Raw genomic sequence first — 6,725 nt, forward strand, 5'->3', positions numbered from 1 at the left:
TCTTTGAGAAGATAAACAAAATGATAAACCATTTAGCCAGACTCATCAAGAAAAAAAGGGAGAAGACTCAAATCAATAGAAGTAGAAATGAAAAAGGAGAAGTAACAACTGACACTACAGAAATGACACTGCAGAAATACAAAAGATCATGAGAGATTACTACAACCAACTCTATGCCAATAAAATGGACAACCTGGATGAAATGGACAAATTCTTAGAAATGCACAATCTGCCAAGACTGAATTAGGAAGAAATAGAAAATATGAACAGACCAACCACAAGCACTGAAATTGAAACTGTGATTAAAAATCTTCCAACAAACAAAAGTGCAGGACCATATGCCTTCACAGGCAAATTCTATCAAATATTTAGGGAGGAGCTAACACCTATCCTTCTCAAACTCTTCCAAAATATAGCAGAGGGAGGAACACTCCCAAACTCATTCTATGAGGCCACCATCACCCTGATACCAAAACCAGACGAAGATACTACAAAAAAAGAAAACTACAGGCCAATATCACTGATGAACACAGATGCAAAAATCCTCAACAAAATACTAGGAAACAGAATCCAACAGCACATTAAACGGATCATACACCATGATCAAGTGGGGTTTATTCCAGGAATGCAAGGATTCTTCAATATATGCAAATCAATAAACATGACACACCATATTAAATAATTGAATGAGAAAAACCATATGATCATCTCAATAGATGCACAGAAAGCTTTCGACAAAATTCAACACCCATTTATGATTAAAAACCCTGCAGAAAGTACGCATAGAGGGAACTTTCCTCAACATAATAAGGGCCATATATGACAAACCCACAGCCAACATCGTCCTCAATGGTGAAAAACTGAAAGCATTTCCACTAAAATCAAGAACAAGATAAGGTTGCCCACTCTCACCACTCTTATTCAACATAGTTTTGGAAGTTTTAGACACAGCAATCAGAGAAGAAAAGGAAATAAAAGGAATCTAAATCGGAAAAGAAGAAGTAAAGCTGTCACTGTTTGCAGATAACATGATACTATACATAGAGAATCCTAAAGATGCTACCAGAAAACAACTAGAGCTAATCAATGAATTTGGTAAAGTTGCAGTATACAAAATTAATGCACAGAAATGTCTGGCATTCCTATACACTAATGACGAAATATCTGAAAGTGAAATCAAGAAAACACTCCCATTTACCATTGCAACAAAAAGAATAAAATTTCTAGGAATAAACCTACCTAAGGAGACAAAAGACCTGTATGCAGAAAATTATAAGACACTGATGAAAGAAATTAAAGGTGATACAAATACATAGAGAGATATATCATGTTCTTGGATTGGAAGAATCAACATTGTGAAAATGACTCTACTACCCAAAGCAATATATAGATTCAATGCAATCCCTATCAAAGTACCACTGGCATTTTTCACAGAAGTAGAACAAAAATTTTCACAATTTGTATGGAAACACAAAAGACCCCAAATAGCCAAAGCAATCTTGAGAATGAAAAACGGAGCTGGAGGAATCAGGCTCCCTGACTTCAGACTATACTACAAAGCTACAGTAATCAAGACAGTATGGTACTGGCACAAAAACAGAAAGAGAGATCAATGGAACAGGATAGAAAGCCCAGAGATAAACCCACACACATATGGTCACCTTATCTTTGATAAAGAAGGCAGGAATGTACAGTGGAGAAAGGACAGCCTCTTCAATAAGTGGTGCTGGGAAAACTGGACAGGTACATGTAAAAGTATGAGATTATATCACTCCCTAACACCATACACAAAAGTAAGCTCAAAATGGATTAAAGACCTAAATGTAGGGCCAGAAAGATCAAACTCTTAGAGGAAAACATACGCAGAACACTCTATGACATAAATCACAGCAAGATCCTTTTTGACCCACCTCGTAGAGAAATGGAAATAAAAACAAAAATAAACAAATGGGACCTAATGAAACTTCAAAGCTTTTGCACAGCAAAGGAAACCATAAACAAGACCAAAAGACAACCCTCAGAAAGCGATAAAATATTTGCAAATGAAGCAACTGTCAAACGATTAATCTCCAAAATTTATAAGCAGCTCATGCAGCTCAATAACAAAAAAACAAACAACCCAATCCAAAAATGGGCAGAAGACCTAAATAGACATTTCTCCAAAGAACATATACAGACTGCCAACAAACACATGAAAGAATGCTCAGCATCATTAATCATTAGAGAAATGCAAATCAAAACTACAATGAGATATCATCTCACACCAGTCAGAATGGCCATCATCAAAAAATCTACAAACAATAAATGCTGGAGAGGGTGTGGAGAAAAGGGAACCCTTTTGCACTGCTGGTGGGAATGTAAATTGATACAACCACTGTGGAGAACAGTATGGAGGTTCCTTAAAAAACTACAAATAAAACTACCATATGACCCAGCAATACCACTACTAGGCATATACCCTGAGAAAACCATAATTCAAAAAGAGTCAAGTACCAAAATGTTCATTGCAGCTCTATTTACAATAGCCCGGAGACGGAAACAACCTAAGTGTCCATCATCGGATGAATGGATAAAGAAGATGTGGCACATATATACAATGGAATATTACTCAGCCATAAAAAGAAATGAAATTGAGCTATTTTTAATGAGGTGGATAGACCTAGAGTCTGTCATACAGAGTGAAGCAAGTCAGAAAGAGAAAGACAAATACCGTATGCTAACACATATATATGGAATTTAAGGGGAAAAAATGTCATGAAGAACCTAGGGGTAAGACATGAATAAAGACACAGACCTACTTGAGAATGGACTTGAGGATATGAGGAGGGGGAAGGGTAAGCTGTGACAAAGCGAGAGAGAGGCATAGACATATACACACTACCAAACGTAAAATAGATAGCTAGTGGGAAGCAGCCGCATAGCACAGGGAGATCAGCTCGGTGCTTTGTGACCGCCTGGAGGGGTGGGATAGGGAGGGAGGGAGGGAGATGCAAGAGGGAAGAGATATGGGAACATATGTATATGTATAACTGATTCTCTTTGCTGTAAAGCAGAAAATAACACACCATTGTAAAGCAATTATACTCCAATAAAGATGTAAAAAATATATATATTAAAAAAAAAAAACATAGCTTGAAAGTCAAAAAGAAAAAGAAAGGATACCTAGTCAAATATAAGCAAAAGAATGTTGCTGTTGCTATATTAATATGAGGCTATTCTTTAAGAAACAAAGCGCTGTCAGGGAGCAAGAGGGTCACTACTAAAGGACAAAAGGTTCATTTTATCAGAAGTACTGTTCTGTTCTAAACTTAAATGCTTATTAACAAAGCCTCATAATGCAAACATTCACCATCTAAGATTTTTAATTTTCTTACTAAATTAATAGATCAAGCTGACACAAATTTATAGAAACTATTTTAGCAATACAATTTATCAGCTTGATTTCTCTACCTCCTAAGTTAGAGAATGAATATTTATCAAGTTTATATTAATAAATAAAGCATCACATTTTAAAGAAAAAAAAAGAAATTAAATTATTTTCTTTTCCATTACATACATAGATTTTTAGGAGTTCTGCTTCTGACCAAGGTAGAGTACCAAAAGCCAACTAGCTCTTTCACCATTCATAATGAAAAATCTGCACAAAAATATATGAAACAACTAAGAGACAGGAAACAAATCAGTGAGACTTACATTGCCCTGGATTTCTGTCTGGAAGCACAGTCCAGATCTAAGTTCATGGGGAAGATTCCAAAGAAAACACAGTGATTTCATTGAATTAAAGAGTGAAAAGCTGGATTGAGGGAAGTTTAGGTAGCTGGAAATTACAGAACAGTATTCTACAGATGAGGGAGCTACACAGAAAAGGAAGTCCAGAAAGATGCACAGTGTTGCCCTTAATTCTTTGGCTGACTATGTGACTACTTTATATATTAAAGACTTCAAAACATTGTAGGACAAAGTTTTAAAACATCTAAAGAAATGGTGAGGTAGACCATGTTCATGAATTCGTAGACTTCTAATTGTTGAGATAATTCTACATAAATGAAATATAGCTTTAATATTTACAATTCCAACAAAACAAGGAGGCTTTTTGTGATAATTAATAAGTTGATTCTAAAATTATATAGAAATACAAAAGACCAAGAAAAGTTTTTAAAAAGAACAAAGTTGAAGAGCATGCACTATTTCACATCAAGACAGTATAAAGCTGAAGAAATCAAGACAATTTATCTTTGGTATAAAGATCAAGCTATGGATCAAAGGAACAAAATAGACCTACACATGTATGGTTAATTGATTTTTGACAAAGGCAATTTAGTGGGAAAAAAATGTAGTCTTTTCAATAAATGGTGCTGGAACAACTAGATATAAATATGAAAAAACATAAACCTTGACCCTTATCTTACAGCACACAAAAAACTTATCTCAAAGTGGATTATACACATAACCATAAGATTTAAAAATATAGCACATCTATTAAAAAACATAGGACAAAATGTTTGTGATTCTGGAGTAGGCAAAGATAGGGGGAAATAGCATCATCCATTTTAGAAAAATTGGCAAGCTGGATTTCATTAAAATTCAAAACATCTGCTCTTTAAATGACAGTGTTAAGAAAATAGAAAAAGCAATCCACAGACTGAGAAAAAAATGTCCTCAGTATGTATATTTGGAAACTGACTTTTATCATCAACATATAAAGAACTTTTACAACTAAATATTTAAAAGACAAAGCACTTCCCCACCAAAATAGACAAAAGACCTAATTAAGTACCTCACAAAAGAAGACATACTAATGACAAACAACTACATGAAAAACAGTTCAATGTGATTAGTGATCAGTTAAATGAAAATTATAACCACAATAACTTACCACTATGCTGTAGACTGAATATTTGTGTCCCTCAAAATTCTTATGTTGAAACCTAATTCTGAATGAGATGGTATTTGGAAATGGGGCCTTTGGGAAGTGATTGGTTCATGAGATAAAGTCTTCATAAACGAGATTAGTGCCCTTATAAAAGAGACCCCAGAGAGCTCTCATTCTCTTTCTGTCATGTGCAACAAGAACAGTCATCTATGAGCTAGGAAACAGGCCCTAACACTAGCACTTTTATCTTGGACTTCGTATCCTCTAGAGCTATGAGAAGTATTGATACATGTTTGTTGGTTCCCCAGTCTATAGTATTTTTGTTTTGGCAGCTTGAACTAAGACACACTATGCACCCGTTAGTATGGCTAAAATAAAGAAGATTAACAATACAGAGTATTTGTAAAAATGGGGAGCCCCTGGAACCCTGATACATTACTGGTAAGAATGTAAAATGATTTAACCACTTTGAAAAACTTTTTGGCAGCTTTTTTATAAAGGTGTACACATTCCATGCAACTTATTAATTCCGTTCATAGTTATTTACCAGTTAAAATGGAAACATCGTATGTTCACGTAAAGACTTGTATATGAAGATTCTTAGCAACTTCATTCAAAATAGCTAAAAACTGGAGCCACACAAAAAGTCCACCAGTAGACAAACGTATAAATAAATTTTGGTATATCCATATAACGGAATACAACTCAACAAAACAAAAATAATGAACTACTGATAGATACTAGAAAATATTTAGCTAAACAATTTTATACTAACAAAAGATTCAGACACAAAGAGTACATTGTGTATGATTCATGCAGGACAAATCTTATTTATAGTGACAGAAAGCATCAGTAGTTGCCTGTGGCCAGGGTTGAAGAAAATTTGTGTTTAAAAAGGAGGGACTGATAAGAAGAAAAAAAAAAATCCAAAACTTAGAAATAGGCAAATGTATGACTGCATGTCCTTTCAATGTCATGTTAGATCCTTTTGTAGCAGGTTTGTCTAACAAGTATTAGCTAACTCCTAGGGGCATGTACATTTGATTGTGGTATTTTGCAACTCTGTAAAGGTAGGTGTTGGTGAGTATAAAACTGACAGTGATGCGGATGATCCTGTTTCTATAGCAAGGCAGATTAATTTTGTCCTATAGATATGCAAAATATTTTTATGCCATAGAAACCCTTATATATCCTGTAGGGTATTGAAATTTTTTGTATGTAATTTATAAATCTTAATCTAGCATTCTTTCTTTCCATGGCTATAAATAATTCTATCTACCCTATAATTTTTTTTAATCAGCTTTACCATTTTAATGATTCCATCAATAATGAGTTAAATATATCTTTGATATGTTATCATTTTTTAAAAATAGCCTTCTCCAAAGATTCCTGTGAGTTAAAATATTCAGATTACCACTTCATTCCTGCTGCCCATTACTGTAAATGTACCTACCTTGTCTCTGATCCTATTTAAGCACTGACACTTAGGTTACATCATTCTGAATCCCATCACCCTTAATAAAGCCAGAGAATATATCTCACTGGCAGCATCTCCTGTGGTCATCACTAGCCTACAGAATACAGTCATCACTAGGCTTTTTAAGGACACTGGTGGTCAATGCCCTAGTTAAGTGAGGATCTTTTAGGTCTCTTTGGAATATATAAAGATTAGGGAATGCACAGGTCATACATGATAAATATTTCAACACTCATATTTCCTTAGACTTTTGGATTCCTTCCTTTACATTATTCTAGGGAAGTTCCAGATATCAACCTCTTTCAATCTAAGTATCAGTCAACAACAAAACAAATTATTAAAGCTCTTTCCAGCTGTTCAAGTTAATATATAAAA

Source organism: Orcinus orca, chromosome 12 (genome assembly GCF_937001465.1).
Source record: "Orcinus orca chromosome 12, mOrcOrc1.1, whole genome shotgun sequence".
Lineage (NCBI taxonomy): Eukaryota > Metazoa > Chordata > Mammalia > Artiodactyla > Delphinidae > Orcinus > Orcinus orca.